Source organism: Drosophila bipectinata, chromosome 3R, assembly GCF_030179905.1.
Source record: "Drosophila bipectinata strain 14024-0381.07 chromosome 3R, DbipHiC1v2, whole genome shotgun sequence".
Lineage (NCBI taxonomy): Eukaryota > Metazoa > Arthropoda > Insecta > Diptera > Drosophilidae > Drosophila > Drosophila bipectinata.
In genome coordinates this window covers 23,849,202-23,865,443 of record NC_091739.1, presented here as the reverse complement: position 1 = coordinate 23,865,443, position 16,242 = coordinate 23,849,202, and the positions used below count along the sequence as shown (strand labels likewise).

The window sequence follows — 16,242 nt, the reverse complement described above, 5'->3', positions numbered from 1 at the left end:
TTCATCTGGCTTAATTGCCAAAGACAATCATGATCATGAAGATTATGCTGATAATGAAGACGGTCGAACAAAACTCTTTTATTTAGTTTCTTTAAAAGCCAGTTCCGCATGCGCCTCTAATACCCTTTCCGGAAGGGGCTTCATTAATCAGCGATTATAATTTATAAAGAAATAAAACTTTATTTAAGGTAAAGAGAAACATTTTCAAAAGTGGTTAGTAGTAGGTAGAAAATATTCGAAGTATTATTTAAGTTCTCAACGTAAAGAAGAACATTTAATATTCGTTTTCTGGAGATCGTGTTACAATAAACTTCGACATCTTTTTGTTGTCTCCTTCTAAGTTCTCGCTTTGTGGTTGCATTTTGCGGTTTGTGTTCATTAATTGTTCTATTAGTTTTAATTGATGGTGGCACTTGCAAATGTTCAAAGTTGAATTGCTGTGGGATAGATACAAGATGCTTTCCTAACCAAATCCCAGAATGTGAGGCAAGGGCAACCTTCCCGCTTTTCGGGAGCTGTCGTCTTGCGGTCTACCTTAGCATATTGGTCATCGGTAGGTACCACTTATTGATGCTGCCGTCGAGATAAGTTTGTGGCACAGTTGCCGGCTGGCCGAGACGTGATTATCGCATATACCTTTTGCATGTTGGGTCAGCTGCCGATGCCGAGATGCTCAGATGCATCTGGAATGGCTCGCGACAACGGCAACCACATCGACAGCGACAACAACGATGACGTTGCATGTTGCATGTGTGACACAAAAAGTGCTTCCTCATCCTTTAAATTCCTTGAACTTTCCAAAGTGTTGAGTAGGAATTATGGCGATAAGCGATAAACGAAAGGCGATAAGCCACCCGCTGGCAGTTGACAGTGTGGTGGCAGGAGGATCTGTTCGGCGCAAGAATTTTGAAACTACACCGAAAAATGGAAATGTTTAACGATTTAAATATTTATTTGAAAACGATTTTCTGGCCCTTCATGGGCAGCTGTGTTGGACCTCTAGAATTTAGGCTAAAAAACCCACAAATTACGTCTTGACCAGTCCGGAAAATCGCATTATCCGCTCAGTTGGCGGCAGAGAAATCTGAAGCCACCCTCATGGTCTGCAAAAGTGTCTACTAATGTCGCACGCCCCTCAAAGTCCTTTGTCCTGCGACGGCCATTGTTTCTTTAACAAATTGATTCAGCAAAAACTGGACAAAACGGAACATCTTGCAGCATCTTACAGGCTGTGATCTTGGCTCATAGATTAGCCAGAGTCCGGTAGGTTATTGTCATGGAAATTGCGTATTGCTGGCTAGCAACTGCCACTGCAACTGCAACCGACATAGGAGGCATTTTTCGGAAGCAGGCCTGGAGCTGGGTAGAAAACAAACGCATTGTCCTGTACCTTGTGTTTGTCTCTGAATTTGTATCGCCTTTTCGAAATCTACTTAGCACACAATGGCGTTGAAATAGCCTTATTGCTTTTTGAGTGCTATTTGCGTAAGATTTATGGTTTGATTTTGGGCACTGAGCCTTCACATATTTTTGGTATCAAGCCCCAGGCTCATTATGCGAAAATTTTCACCGTTTGACTCGCGCTCAATTACCAACTCACTGACAGATGGGTTCAACTTCGTGATTTTGCAGAATTTCGAAACTCAATTTAGGCAGCCCGATACCAAACGATATTCAAATGTTGTCAAAGTCGTCGAATATTCCAGGCAGAGTCTAACTACCGTTCCGGGAATGAAGCCGCACAAACAGACACCCACCTAAGCACCTCGACACCTTGAGCCCAATACCCCTCCATGCCAATCCATGGCATCCACCATCCACCATTCATCGCACCCACTCATCCACCCAACTGGCCCGATAAATTTCACAAATCTCTCAAATCGCGAGCCGCAAGTCGCGACTCTTCAAAGATGTTTCACTGGAAAAGCAGAAAGCTGAAAGCAGAAATTTAAGAGGAAAACTGGAAAAGAGGAGAAGATGCTGCCACTGCCACTGCCGCAGTGACGCTGCCGTATTTATGGCATTTGCATATATTTTGCATAACGCAATCGATGGCATCGACATGGAAAATATGTTTGCCTCGGCATTGGCCTGGCTACGTACTACGTACTAAGTATTCCCCTATTCTTAATTCGGCTCGGATACAGCGCACATTTGCATAGAGATGCGCATAGATTTGCTGGGAAATGATTGTGCTTCTTTTTCGGCCAGAGTTTCTGTTTCGGTTAAGGCCCAACATAGCTGCATAGCTGGCAGCATTTCCCACTGGCGAAAGTTGGCCAAAATGAGCAGAAGAAACAACAGCGGCGACATCGGGCCGCCCTCAATAAGCTCGATCCCGAGCTAATGTATTTATGTATTCGCGAAAAATGATAATTAAGTCTACTTGTCGTCTATCTGCGAAATAAAATCTAAACAACATATTTTTCATGTTCAAAGTACAACTTTTCCGCTACAACCAAAACGTGCGCGCCCCCAAAACCAAAAATCTAAAGTAAATCCCAAAGTAATGCTGGCAAGGGCGGGGCGGGGCCCTGTCGCTAAGCTCGATACCGCGATATTAATATTTAAAATTCAGTAGCAAACTTTTGGCACGTTATTGTTTGGCTTTAGAGCATTTTCTGGGACCGAGATTGTTATCAAAACAATTTCTGTTTGTTGCTCTAACTTCAGATGCAGATACTGATCCAAAAAATAAAACAAAAAAAAAGATTTTGTTTTGGGGGCTCGGGCTTTTTTTCGGTTAAATTCAGTAGCCGGCAGTTGCTTGACCCGGCAACTGAACTCAAATTTATTTTTTTCTCCCGGCAAATTGCACTCCAGCCCGACTGATTGTCTTCGGCGGCAGCAAGAGGCAATAATCAACGACAAGCTGCAACGCCGCAACAGCAACAAGAGCAAATAAAATAAAGTCATGTTGCGGCCGCAATTGCAAAGTTTGTTCAATTTGTTAGCCAAACAAAGTAGACATTAATTGAACCCGGAATCTGGTGGCCCACAACTAAATGAAGTAATAAATGCCTAGCTTTAAGTGGAGTCTCAAAACTACTCTGTAGTTCAGTGCACCGGTGCAACCTGCAGTCTGGTCTCTCCCAGAACCCTTTACCCTTCCCGTTCGATTCTTAAGCCTCCCAATTTCATCACGTAGCAAATGCCATAATTTGCAACACGTTCGCCTGACCATCATCACGGCGCGGCCCAGCATCATCATCTTCTCGGATATCAACCTGATGGCATTTTCCAGCGGCAACATGCAAAGGAGGCACTCTCAGGTGGGGCAATCAACACCTGTCGGCGGTGCTGCGAACCCTTTCGAACGCATAATTTAAACTGGGCTCTATTGCACGTTGATAATCCGTGACGATCGATTGCCTGGTGATATCCTCGCCCGTGCAATTAAGTAATGCACCACAACAGTGCCCGGCCGTGCAACATGCAACACCTCGGCCCACATCGGCCAAGTGGGGGAAATTCAAATTACATTTATTACGATCGGCTTTAATCTGGTTATTTAGTTCACTTATCGAAATCTGCTGTGAGCAGTCAGGCAAATTTGTTAAAAAGATATTGGCATTTATGTTGTTATTAGGTTTTATTAATGGTTGCGGTTGCGGCGGAGCAGTCTGGCTTTTTGATAAGCATTGACACCGCACATCCAGGCACTGGCCAGGGTCATTTTCACGTCGCGCAATCCCAGAATCCCATTTCCAGCTAACAGAGCAGACCCTAAGCGGGACTTGGTTTCTGGCTTAAATAGGAGTTAGTGATGCTGCCGTGCTTTCTTAAAGATTTGGTTATAAGAAAAATAAATATTATAAATATAATAGAAAATAAGTATTGATTGAAAGTTTATTGAATTGAAAGTTCCATTAAAACACAAATCTTGACACATATGCATAGTATTGTAATGATATTTAATAGTAATTTTTATCTTTTAGGCAAAGTTAAACTTAACTCGTGTCACGTCACAGGATCATTTTCGATCCCTGGATTATTGGTTGTATTGGGGTATCGGTTTTCTGTTTTGTGGGTTCTTGGTTTTTTAGTTTTTCAACTTTTAAGCTTTCGGATTTCCCCCACCGATTCCAGCGGTCTCACACAGCGCGCACAATTGACGCGTGTTGGTGATTGCCATTGCTCGTACCTTTCCATTTAATGGTGTCCATATGATTCACGGCACTCCACTCCGGGACTGGGCCCAGTGCACCCATCGCAGCAGAGCCGCAGCTACGACGAAAAATTCGTTAAATACAATTGGATTTTTCAGCTTTTTCTGCTGCACTGACGACGTGGCCGGGGACGTTGATAATGTGCCTCTTGCACCACCTTCTTGGGATCCCTGTGTGCCAGGGAATCGTGCAATCGCTGGGTCTCGGGCACTGGCTTGGGTACTGCGACTTGGGACTGGCATTGGCACTGGCACTCCCCCGCGGTGTGCCCTCCTTCCGCCCGCCTCCCAGTGCCCCCTCATCGCCCTTTACAAAAACAATTGCAATTTTCAACTAATGCTTATTGCTGGAAATCAGTTTAGGAAAAGCCAAAGGAGTCTGTCTCGCCGAATATGTGTGTGCACTTGAAGAAAATATTAAGTAATTCCAAAAAATCTACTTTAATAATTTATTTGAATTAAATTTTAAACAGATTATTTACCATTATTGAAGCTTGGGTATTAACCTACCCAGCGACTACTTTTCACTGAAGAATATAATCAATTCTATATTTATTCTTGCTGTGGAAAATCATGCCACTATCAGAGGATGGAGTGGGAGCTTTTGCCTGAGCTGGAGCTGGGGCTTCGAAGTCATAGACAGAGTCACCGTCACAGTCACCTGGGCTGAACTCTGGGCGAACTCGCCGGCTGCTCGCAGAGCACAGAGCACTGTGAAAAGGTGAGTCCAGTCCACTAACAGTCGCCCCTTTGATGAAAACTGTAAATTTACGAACTTTACTTTAATCACCGAACATGAATCGCGCACAGCATGAAGCTGCCGAGGCCCGATTCTGATACCAATCCTGCAATCCCCCCGATATTCCTCCACCTTAACCCATTCCCGATCTGGTTCCCGGTGCCGTTCCCGTTCCCTTCCCTTCATAATCATCATCTTCATCTTGGTCTTGGTTTAGGTTTTGGTCTCGGCCTGGGTCTTCTGCCTCGAAGATGCTGTTTCTGGTTACTTGGTTTTGGGTGTCGAAATCTTTCGTCAGTCGGTGTGCCAGTTATTTAACTTTTGTTGCTTTATGAAATTTAATAATTTATATTGTAGATTAATTGGGTTTAATTAAGTGGTAACTATGAAGTTTCAGGGCTTTGGATGTTGAATTAATGCCTTTGGATTTTGGGATAATGGAGGAAAGTTAAAGCCAAGATGGAAAATAGTTTAATGAAAAATCAGGCAACGGATTTAGAAGGAAAAGACTTCAAAATTCCTTAATATTCTTCTTCTAATATTCCTTGAAACCCTTATAGAATTTTTAACATCAACCACCAGCAGCTCCATAAAGTAAGTTGAACAACTTTTAGCTGTTTGCATGTTTTTGAGTGAAAATATTTCTTAGCATTGCGACGCATGTTCAGAGTTTTGTTTGCTGTCCTTGTTTTCATGTTTTGATTTGCAACACACCGGGATCCCTTTGTCCTCTGTCCAGCAGGAGTGCCAAAGGACGATGAGAGGAACACTCTGGCGCGGCAGCAGGAGCAGGAGCAGAAGCCGGAGCAGCAGGCGATAACAGGGAGCAGGAAGGCGCTCATTGACTTTGCCCTCGAAGTTGTCATTTGGTGCGTCTGCCGTTGCTTCCGATATCCAGGCTCCAGACAGGACACTTGAAGAAATCTATTCAGAATATTGTTGTAAAATAATTGTTATACTGGTATGCAGCTCCCCGAATTTTTTCGGGTGTAAACTCAATGGAACATGGACTTTTCGGAGTGTGCACCCAAGTCATTCCATGTCGCAGCATGTTGTCAGTGTTTATGTGCTGCTCTTGTCCATGGTTTTGGCCATATACTCCTGTTCATTCCGCATTCTGGCTGCCTTTCGATGTATTTTGTTTGGTTTTGTTTTGGGCTGGCTTCTGATACCGATTTCGATTCTGATTCCGATTCTGGTTTTGTTTTGGTCTTTTGTGTCGTCAATTGGTCGAGTGCGTGCTTTGTTGCCATCTCAGTCGGCCGCCTCATGTCCATCGAGTGTTTATGCCTTTGTTTTGACTTGGTCCCCGGCTCGATTTTGTATCTGATAATTTATTGCCCGGCTTGTGCCAAAAAAAAAAAGAAGGAAAGATTCGGCCTAAAGGGAAAAGGTTCTGTCTGTCGTGTGCCCGGGAAGATACTTTTCAGGCCAAGAAGATATGCGGGACTCCCGATGATAGCGGGTCGTTCAGAGGCCAATGGCAACACCTTCGCACCGAGCATCTGTTACTACTTTGGTAGCCCCTGATTTTGGTCACTTTTGCAGACGTTCCTGTTGTTCCAACAACTTTGTTGTGTCCTCTGTTTATGGGATGGTCCTCTGCCTTTGCCTTTACCTCTAGCTCTGCCCCTGCCCACCCCGATCCCCCAAAACAATGGCAAAATGAAAAATCCACTTCGGCTCATTGTGTCGCCTGTCACCTGGAATTAGTAACTACAAGTATGTTAAAAGGTTCATTCATGTTGCGCTTGTTTTGACTTTTGTTTCGCGCCATTTGTAGTTCTCGTTCTCTGGGACCTCGGGATTCAGTTCAGAGTCCGGAATCCGAGGATATCAGTTTCGCTCAGCGGCTTCACGGTGTTCCCTTGTCTGAAAATTGATAGTCAGCCAAAATAGTCCGCATATTTGCCATGCTAAATTTGTGCTTGACAACTGGGAAACCGAAACTGAAAATACATTGCCCAGATATAGGATTTTAAAGAGTTCTTTATTGCTAATCGATAGTGTCGTGTGAGGAGGGGTACATTTGATTTATTTTTTTAGTTAGAAGCTACGCGCCAGGACGATGCATCGTAATCTTCTATTTCATCATAGTAAGATGCATCTGCTTCTCCACCATGGGATTTATAGTTCTGCTCATAGTTCTTTGATAAAATGTCATCGAGATTATAATTTTCCTCATAAATTTTTGCCGAACTGCCACATTTGTGAGAGCCATTATCGCAGACAGCAATGGCCAAGTCCGTCTGCTTTTGGGAAATACTGAAACTCTGAAGAAGGTCCTCAACTAAATCCAGGTCAGTGGGTATCCATTTCTTCACAGCTTCTGATAGGGTGCTCAGACGATTCTCCTGGGTTTCATTGAGAATAGAGACTTCGTTATTCAGGAAAGTAAGCTTAACAATGAATTCTGCTGTGAGATTTTGTATCGATGGAATATTTTTCAATTCATCCAAGGAATTGACTTGGGATACATTTAGATGTTCAAACGACTCCTTTAACCCGGACACCTTTGGCTTGATATAATCCTGAAGAATTCGGGTCACCAGCTGGAGCTTTTCATCCAATCCCTTAGTGCTTCCTAAGATTGTTTCCTGCACCTCCGAAACCTTAACCTCAAAGTCAGTTACAATATTTTTAGTTTGTTGTTGGATTCGAAGAATATTCGATAGGTTGTCACTTGTACGGTTTTGAATAAAGTCAATGTTTTGAAGGGTATTCAGAAAACCATGAAGCACATTTGCTTGGGTAAGATAGGCGTCCCGGGTCAAGTTTAGCAGCACATTTTCCACAGGCTCTATAAGGCTAAGGGAAAGTGCCTGAAGATCCAGATTCGCATCAATGTTAAGGTTTGAAGCGAATATCGAGTCCACTAGGGAAGTACTTTGAAGGAATAGTTCGGCATTTGACAAAATTAAAGCCAAAATTTGTTCTTCTACTGATAGTGGTTGGGCGGTAGTGGTGGCAATTGTTGTGCTTGGAGTCAGAGTAGTAGAAGCAGGAGTGCTGGAGGCGGGAGTGGTATCAGCAGGAGTAGTATTGTCAGAAGTTTGACTAGGTGCTGCAGTAGTACTGCCAGGAGTGGTAGATGCAGAAGTAGTATCGGCAGAAGTAGTAGGTGCAGAAGTAGTATCGGCACTCGAAGTTGAGGTAGTTGAAGTAGAGGCGGTTGATGACCCAGAGGTAGAAGGAGTTGTAGAAGCATTTGAGGTTTTAGCAGGGGTAGTAGAATCGGGACTGGTTGAATCAGTAGCTGTAGATTCCGTAGCTGTACTTGCAGATGATGTAGACTCAGATGATGTAGAATCCGGATTTTCTGAAGTTGATGAAGGGACGAAAGTAGGATTTGTGGCAGCAGATGTTGTCGATGTTGAAGTGGGGGAAACGGTAGTTGTTGCTGCCTCAGTAGTACTACTACTAGATGGTTCCAAAGTACTACTAGTAGGTGACGGCAGTTCGGTTGGGCCTGTAACTATAATCGTTGCTGTTGAATCACTCACAGAACCACTTTCAGTGGTAGTGCCTGTAGTTATAGCGTTAGTAGTCGGAACGATCCCTTCGATATCATCAAAGTCGGGAAAGACGCTTCCAGACCCAGATCCATCTGTTTGACTTGTGGGTATATCTTGGGCAAATACAGCCATTATGCAGGCCCCTAGAACAAACACCACAGGAAAATGCATTTTGTGCTAACTCTTGGTGAAAACTTGAATGTTAAACTGACTTCTGGTGGCCCTTACCCCTGGCTTAAATACGATTTAAGTAGCTGCCCACATACACGTTCCGGTCCGAGGTGCAGGTGTGCTATCTTCCAATTTTTTGTTTAGCCACTTCTGATTCAGAGAACTTTTTCTCAAGCTCTGCATTTTATCGACAGCATGTTGTGCTAGTGGGTTACCGTGTTCAGCACGAGTTTGATGTTTGAAGACGCCCCCGATTCTGGTTCATTGTACTGGGAAGTGTTGGGTGACAAAGAAAAGAGTGCTAGGGAGCAACACATGGCTAGATTCCCCCGCGCCACAATCGACAGAAATCTATCACCAGAAGCAAACTACATATTAACCACACAAAAGTCAACGCCAGCCAACATGAGGGTCACACTCAAAGTCAAATTTTAATGAAAAAGTGATTCATCATTTAAGGGGCTGCATCAATTAATGGCCGGTGGGGTGGGGGCGAGGGCGTGGCCAGGGGGCGGGCTCTGGCTCAATAAGCGGGTCAAATTAGAATAAATAGTTACACAAACAAGCAGACCCCTTTGCTCTTTCTCTCCCGTAGTATGGGGGAAATATTGCAACAAATCAAAAAATTAAAAATAAATAAAAATGAATTGAATAATTTAGGTCACCAATGTCTCGTTCGGTCCCTGAAGTGCACGGAACCCATGAATGAGTCGATTCAAGATGATGGTGGCTACTCCCAGTGGTTGAACGGGGATTGGGTTAGTTTCGGGTGGGTTAGGGTATTCATCTTTAATTAATTGCCGCATAATTCATTAAGAGTATGATGGAAACCAGATACATAATGTTCGTAAAATGCATTTAATATTTTTAGAAAAAATGTAAGTTAAGAATTATAATACAAATATGTTAAATCAGATACTAAAATATATTTGAATAAAATGTGATATGGAGGAAATCGTATAAGATTCATCCTCTGTCTTTGTTATGGAAATAAAAAAATGTCTTTAATGTTTATCTATTGAAATTAAAGTTTTCAGTGTACATAGATGAAAAACTTTCATTGCATAATCTATTATTCTATTGAAATACAGGAAAATATTTTGAAAATTGGCTTTCTTCCAAGGGCCCTTTTATGCTGGTTGACATTTAAACCCGTTTCAATGAAGATCAGTTGAGTGGTGGGAGCTTGGTGTTGGGTGGGTGGATGGAGGAGCCTTGCATGGCATGCAATTATGCATTCATCAAGATTATGACACGACATGCGAGTTCCTCTTGTGTCTTTAGCAGCAAATGAATTTGTACTTTGGTGGTTCTTGGTGTTGCTGCTGTAGCTGTTGATGGTGCTGCTGCCGCTACCGATGTTGTCGCTCTTACTGTTGCTGCTGTGTTTTGATAGAACAATTTTGCTGGGTACTGTGGCAGCACACGCGATTTGAAAGCGGCGCGTAATTAATCGTCAAATGAGTTTAATTGTTTATGTCTCTCGCTCGCGCCTGTGAACCAAACGCGGTGTCTTTAGATGCCTTTCAGATAGGAAAACAGAATCAGCAGACACATAGAAATTTGGCTCACAAGCACTTAACTAAGAGTTTAACTAATGGCTGCGGCTTAAAACAAACTATACAGCGAATTAATATTTATTTAATTTATTTATGGATGCATGGCATTTCGGTATTTCTGGTGGTACTTCCCTAATGATAGGTAGCTTTCTAATTACAAGTTCATAAGTCGATCCATTAACAAGGAAATTAAAAATTAGAGGCCGGCCAAGAAAAAAAACAAAATTCTTTCTAAAAACAATTTCTAGCCTGGGGCCAGGAACCCCTGACTCCTGGTCACAGGACATACGCCGGGGTTCACCATCCATCATCATCCAAGTGCAACCAGGAAATGGGAAATTGGGCTTGTGGTCCGCTGATTAAAATAAAAACAACAAAATTAACAAAAAAATTTGCATTTTAATTCAAAAATTTTCGAGCACGAACCAAGCAAAAAAAAAAAGAAGAGAATATCCTCCCTCTCCTTGTCAGTCACTGATTTTCACAGGGGGGTCCTGAAACAAAAGAGGGCTAATAATTTTATCAGCGACAAACAGTTCACAAAATCAGCAGATTTTTTTTCTGCATCCGTTTCGCCTGGAAACTTAAATTAACTGTGAAAGAGACCACGCAGCCAAGACATTTGTCTTTTCCCACTCCTAGGCCGCGGAATTTCGTCCTGTCTGGGGGGCAGGGCGGCTTTTGGAAGTCTCAGCCTGTCCTGGAGATTATTAATCATCTTTTGTGCGCATCTTTCAGTTTTTCGTATGCCTCATTGCAGGCACTCCCTGACTTTTCCTCCTTTGAACTTTCTGGCTGAGCTCGGTGTCTTTTTATGCCAAAGGAAATCCTTTTCTTAGGAAATTATTTTGGCTCTGCTTTTTTCAAGCGACACTTTGTGTACTTGTTTTAGATTCCACCTAATGAATTTCTGTTGATAAAGAACTTCATAAATTTTCAACTTAATTAAGTTGCCCCGATTCAGTCAGTTGGCAGCTTAGAACGTGAGAAATACTCGCAAACAAGTGTGGCTTGTAAGTCGGAAAGTACTGGCGAAGATGATAATTTCAGAGAGATTGATATATGGGTGTTGCAGGTAATTAAGACCGTTAAAATGTCAGTTATCAGAAGCTTTGGACTTGTTTAGTATTAGATATACTCACAATTAGATAAGCAATTTTATGAGAAAAGTTTTGTTTTCTGATTTGAAAATATGAGAATCTGACACTTTTTTTTTTACCTTTCTTGGGAATCGGATGGGAATCGGGGAAGATATACCGATCACTGTGAACCCTCTAAGGGAAAAACCTCATTTTCAAAGGATCCCATCACGAAAAATGGACAAAAAATCTAAAATATATTTTGTCTCAGGATTTTGATGCAGAATGGTGGGAAATCGCCCCACAAATCGTTTAAGGTACTCCGCTTGAGAATCGGATGAGAATTGGGCAAGATATAGCCATCACTATGGGACATATAGGGGAAAACCCCATTTTCAAGGGATCCCTCACGAAAAATGGACAAAAAATCTAAAAAATATTTTTTCTCAGGATTTTGATGCAAAATGGTGGCAAATCGCCCCACAAATCGTTTAAGGTGCTCCCCCTGAGAATAGGATGAGAATTGGGCAAGATATAGCCATCACTGTGGACCATATAGGGAAAAACCCCATTTTCAAGGGATCCCATCACGAAAAATGGACAAAAAATATAAAAAATATTTTGTATCAGGATTTTGATGCAGAATGGTGCAGAATCGCCCCACAAATCGTTTATGGTACTCCGCTTGAAAATCTGATAAGAATTGGGGAAGATAAAGCCATCACTGTGGGACATATAGGGGAAAATCCCATTTTCAAGGGATCCCTTACGAAAAATGGACAAAAAATCTTAAAAATATTTTTTCTCAGGATTTTGATGCAGAATGGTGGCAAATCGCCCCACAAATCGTTTAAGGTACTCCGCTTGAGAATCGGATGAGAATTGGGCAAGATATAGCCATCACTGTGGACCATATAGGGTAAAACCCCATTTTCAAGGGATCCCATCACGAAAAATGGACAAAAAATCTAAAAAATATTTTGTCTCAGGATTTTGATGCAGAATGGTGGAAAATCGACCCACAAATTGTTTAAGGTACTCCGCTTGAGAATCGGATCAGAATTGGGGAAGATATAGCCATCACTGTGGACCATATAGGGTAAAACCCCATTTTCAAGGGATCCCATCACGAAAAATGGACAAAAAATCTAAAAAATATTTTTTCTCAGGATTTTGATGCAAAATGGTGGCAAATCGCCCCACAAATCGTTTAAGGTGCTCCCCCTGAGAATAGGATGAGAATTGGGCAAGATATAGCCATCACTGTGGACCATATAGGGAAAAACCCCATTTTCAAGGGATCCCATCACGAAAAATGGACAAAAAATATAAAAAATATTTTGTATCAGGATTTTGATGCAGAATGGTGCAGAATCGCCCCACAAATCGTTTATGGTACTCCGCTTGAAAATCTGATAAGAATTGGGGAAGATAAAGCCATCACTGTGGGACATATAGGGGAAAACCCCATTTTCAAGGGATCCCTTACGAAAAATGGACAAAAAATCTTAAAAATATTTTTTCTCAGGATTTTGATGCAGAATGGTGGCAAATCGCCCCACAAATCGTTTAAGGTACTCCGCTTGAGAATAGGATGAGAATTGGGCAAGATATAGCCATCACTGTGGACCATATAGGGAAAAACCTCATTTTCAAGGGTTCCCATCACGAAAAATGGACAAAAAATCTAAAAAATATTTTGTATCAGGATTTTGATGCAGAATGTTGCAGAATCGCCCCACAAATCGTTTAAGGTACTCCGCTTGAAAATCTGATAAGAATTGGGGAAGATATAGCCGTCACTGTAGACCCTATAGGGAAAACCCCATTTCCAAGGGATGTCGTCACGATAAATGGACAAATTTTTTAAATTAGTTTTATAACAAACATTTTTCAAAGAATGGGCCTACTACTATATGCGATTTTTGCGATAATTATCCTATCCTAACCGCAAGGTTATATGAAGTTCGGCTCCGCTCGAAACCAGCTTAATTAACCAGCTAAAACGGTTAATTAAGCTCTAGGAAGTAGATTCAGCCCCGGAAACCGATCAAGGAGAAAAGTCTCGTCCCTTCAGCTTCAACTTTTGGAGCTTAAAGCGTTAATTCGTAATTTATGTGTCACACAAATCGAAATTGAATGCCAAACGAAATTATGGAATATTTATCATTTCACACGGCTCCAACTTTAGCCGACCAGGTAAGCTAAAGGCTATGGCTGTGCCATATGCAAAAAATATATATGTATATTCGCAGGGAACTCCAAGGCGACTGGGGCCATGGAACGTTTGTCAATTCGAATTACGAATTACGACAAAGTGCGCTTAAGTTATGTGCATGTTCCGCCAGGATGGAGAAAGGGATCGAAACGAAACGGAACGGATTGGATCGGAGTCCGAGTTGGCCATAAAGTGGGTTTCCCTTGGGTTACCCAGACCGGGGATCGCGGCCTGTTGTTGTGGCTGCTAACCGTAAAACGCGCACAAAGAGTGAAATATTTATAACGTTTGCAGATATTCGAACACACAGTCGAGAAGAAAGGAATGCAACCGCCGCCGGCCCGTGTCCAGCGACTGGGCAGTCCTTGCAGCGGTGGCAAGTGTTAATTGGAATCAATTTGATAATCTCCTCACCCAGGTACCGGGATACGGAACACGGGACTCGGGCTATGCTCTGGTGAGTTCATGATAATTTCGCGGATGTGCGATTTTGATTGAAAATTGCGCTGTGGGGGGTTCCTTTTATCGGACAAAGCACATAATTCAAAGTGTATTAATTTAAATGCCAATTTATTGCCAAAACATTCCCTTTCCCTCTCCGAGTGCGTATTGTTAAATGGAGCAGCCAAGATTCCGGCAAGAATAACTGTATTTCGTAGCGACGGATTGGCCATAAAAAATATTTTATATTTTGCGAAAATTTTAAATGGTTTTCTTGATAAATTAGTGTTGGATAAAGGGGAGTATGTGAGTTATATTTGGGGTATATGTATTTAAATTAAATCCTTTAAATAATCCCTAAGTGACCAGTTGGCCACCCCTTCCTGCTAAGCTTATAATTAAGCCTGAGGTGAGGGAGTACCCACGCCATTTTATCGAAATCCCACCCATATCGCTGACCAGACCAAAAACCCACCCGCAGCAGCAACAAGCCTGACATGTGGCTGATTAACATATTATGCGACAAAATGCCACTGGACACACCACACCACACCTAACCACACACACCCACACAGATAGGAGGGAACTGTGGCAATTCAACGCCTGTCACTGGCTGTTTGTGCAGATAATTCACGCCAACGCCAAAACAGAGCAGTTCCGAGGGGCGATTCGAGCTCGAAGCCAAATTCTGATTCAGATTTAGATCGGGGAGACCGCAGACTGAGTGTGTCTCGGGTTTTTCGGGTAATTGAAAAAGTTACCTCGGCCTGTCTGGTGTATCTGGGCTCTGGGATCTGGCTATGGCGATGACGATGACTATCGATGTCGGGCTGGAAAGGTGAGTGAGGGACTCGGCCTGCAACCACTAAATGTCGCCCGCCTTATGGGCCAATTAAGGGTTCAACATTTTGCATATGCAGTCAGAGTCTGTGGCTCTTTGTCTGTGATTTGCATAATTTCGGGTAGCTGTATCTCTATCTGTATCTGTGGCCCTGCGATGTTGGTGTCCAATTTCATTAGTAACGTCCTATCCCCAACAAACCTTTCAAACGTTCAGGTCCTTGTTTTGAAATGGAACTTTCAGCATACATATCTGTCAACGAAACGTGCGTGTGTAGATGTCCTTTGCCTCTTTGTCACATTACGAGCATTTACATAAAATGAAATTGAATACGCTGAACATTTTTGGACATGTGGCCAGGACATCCACCCTTTCTCTTGTATGCCTTTGTCATAATTTAATTAGCAAAGGTAACAAATGAATTGTGACCCCCGTCTTGCGTGCCATGGAGCTGAACCTGGCCAAAGGACATTGTTTGACCCCCGCTCCTTGAGGGACATAATAAATTTGAGGCCATTTCGCAAAAGTCATAAATTAGGCAATCGGAATTTGTTTTCCAATTACACATATTTCACACCGCATGCCAAATAATTTAGCCTCACTGTCAGACACTCGCGGAAAAATAGCCGAGGGAGAATCGAATGCTATTTCTATTTGATAATTTATAACGCACAGCAGCCAGGGCAACAAGTACAAATTGTCAAAAGTATTTTGCATCTTGAGAGATTTTGCATCTTGAGGACCAAGAGACCACCCAAGGTGCACCACCCCCTCCAGCACTCGTACCACTCCCTTGATCCCCAGACCCAAGCCGCCACGCGTTCGTAAGGAGTCACAAATTCGCATTGCAATTGACCAGACTCGGCGCAGTCTCCCATCATAATTTCTCAGCCAACAACACCTTCCTGGCCAAGTCCGGTTTGGCTGCAATCTGCCTTGGTTTCTGGGGAAGGGGCAGTGCCGGGCTGGCTGCCACCCGCTTGGCCAGGCCTTGGCATTTTGTGCCACCCAACTGGTCGCTTATATTTGCGTATTAACGCGCGAAATAATATTTTATTTTGACCATCGTCAAAGGATTGAAAAATGCCCCCTAATATCTTAGGCTCTTTGTGACGGCTTTGTGTGCTGAGAAGATGGTGGAGAATGGGCCATGAACCATGGACCGTGGACGATGCCACATATAAGCCTTCTCTGGGCTGCTTAAATAATTATTCTTTCTTTTCAAGCGACTTATTGTGAAGGAAACTCTGATTGTAACAGGTAAACGTATGGTTTCCAGGAACGTTTTATGTTGCTTTTGTTTATTTCTTTTCCTGACTGAGATTTTGGGGTGATTTTAACCCATAAGCCTTACTATTTTGCAAGCTCAATTTGGTGTCTTTAAAATTGATTAAATTAGTCTCAGCTGTGCAATGGCTTGTCTAAATAATTTAAAAGCTTACATGTTTTATACAATTTCTGAACAATTTTGCATAGTTCATTTACGGCATGGTAAAGACAACAATTTGCTG

General features: G+C 42.6%; 1 pseudogene; it reads left to right on the top strand.

Annotated features, from left to right (window-relative positions):
* The window catches only part of LOC108126468 (uncharacterized), an 89,225-nt pseudogene that overhangs the window by 2,428 nt on the left and 70,555 nt on the right, over nt 1-16,242 (top strand).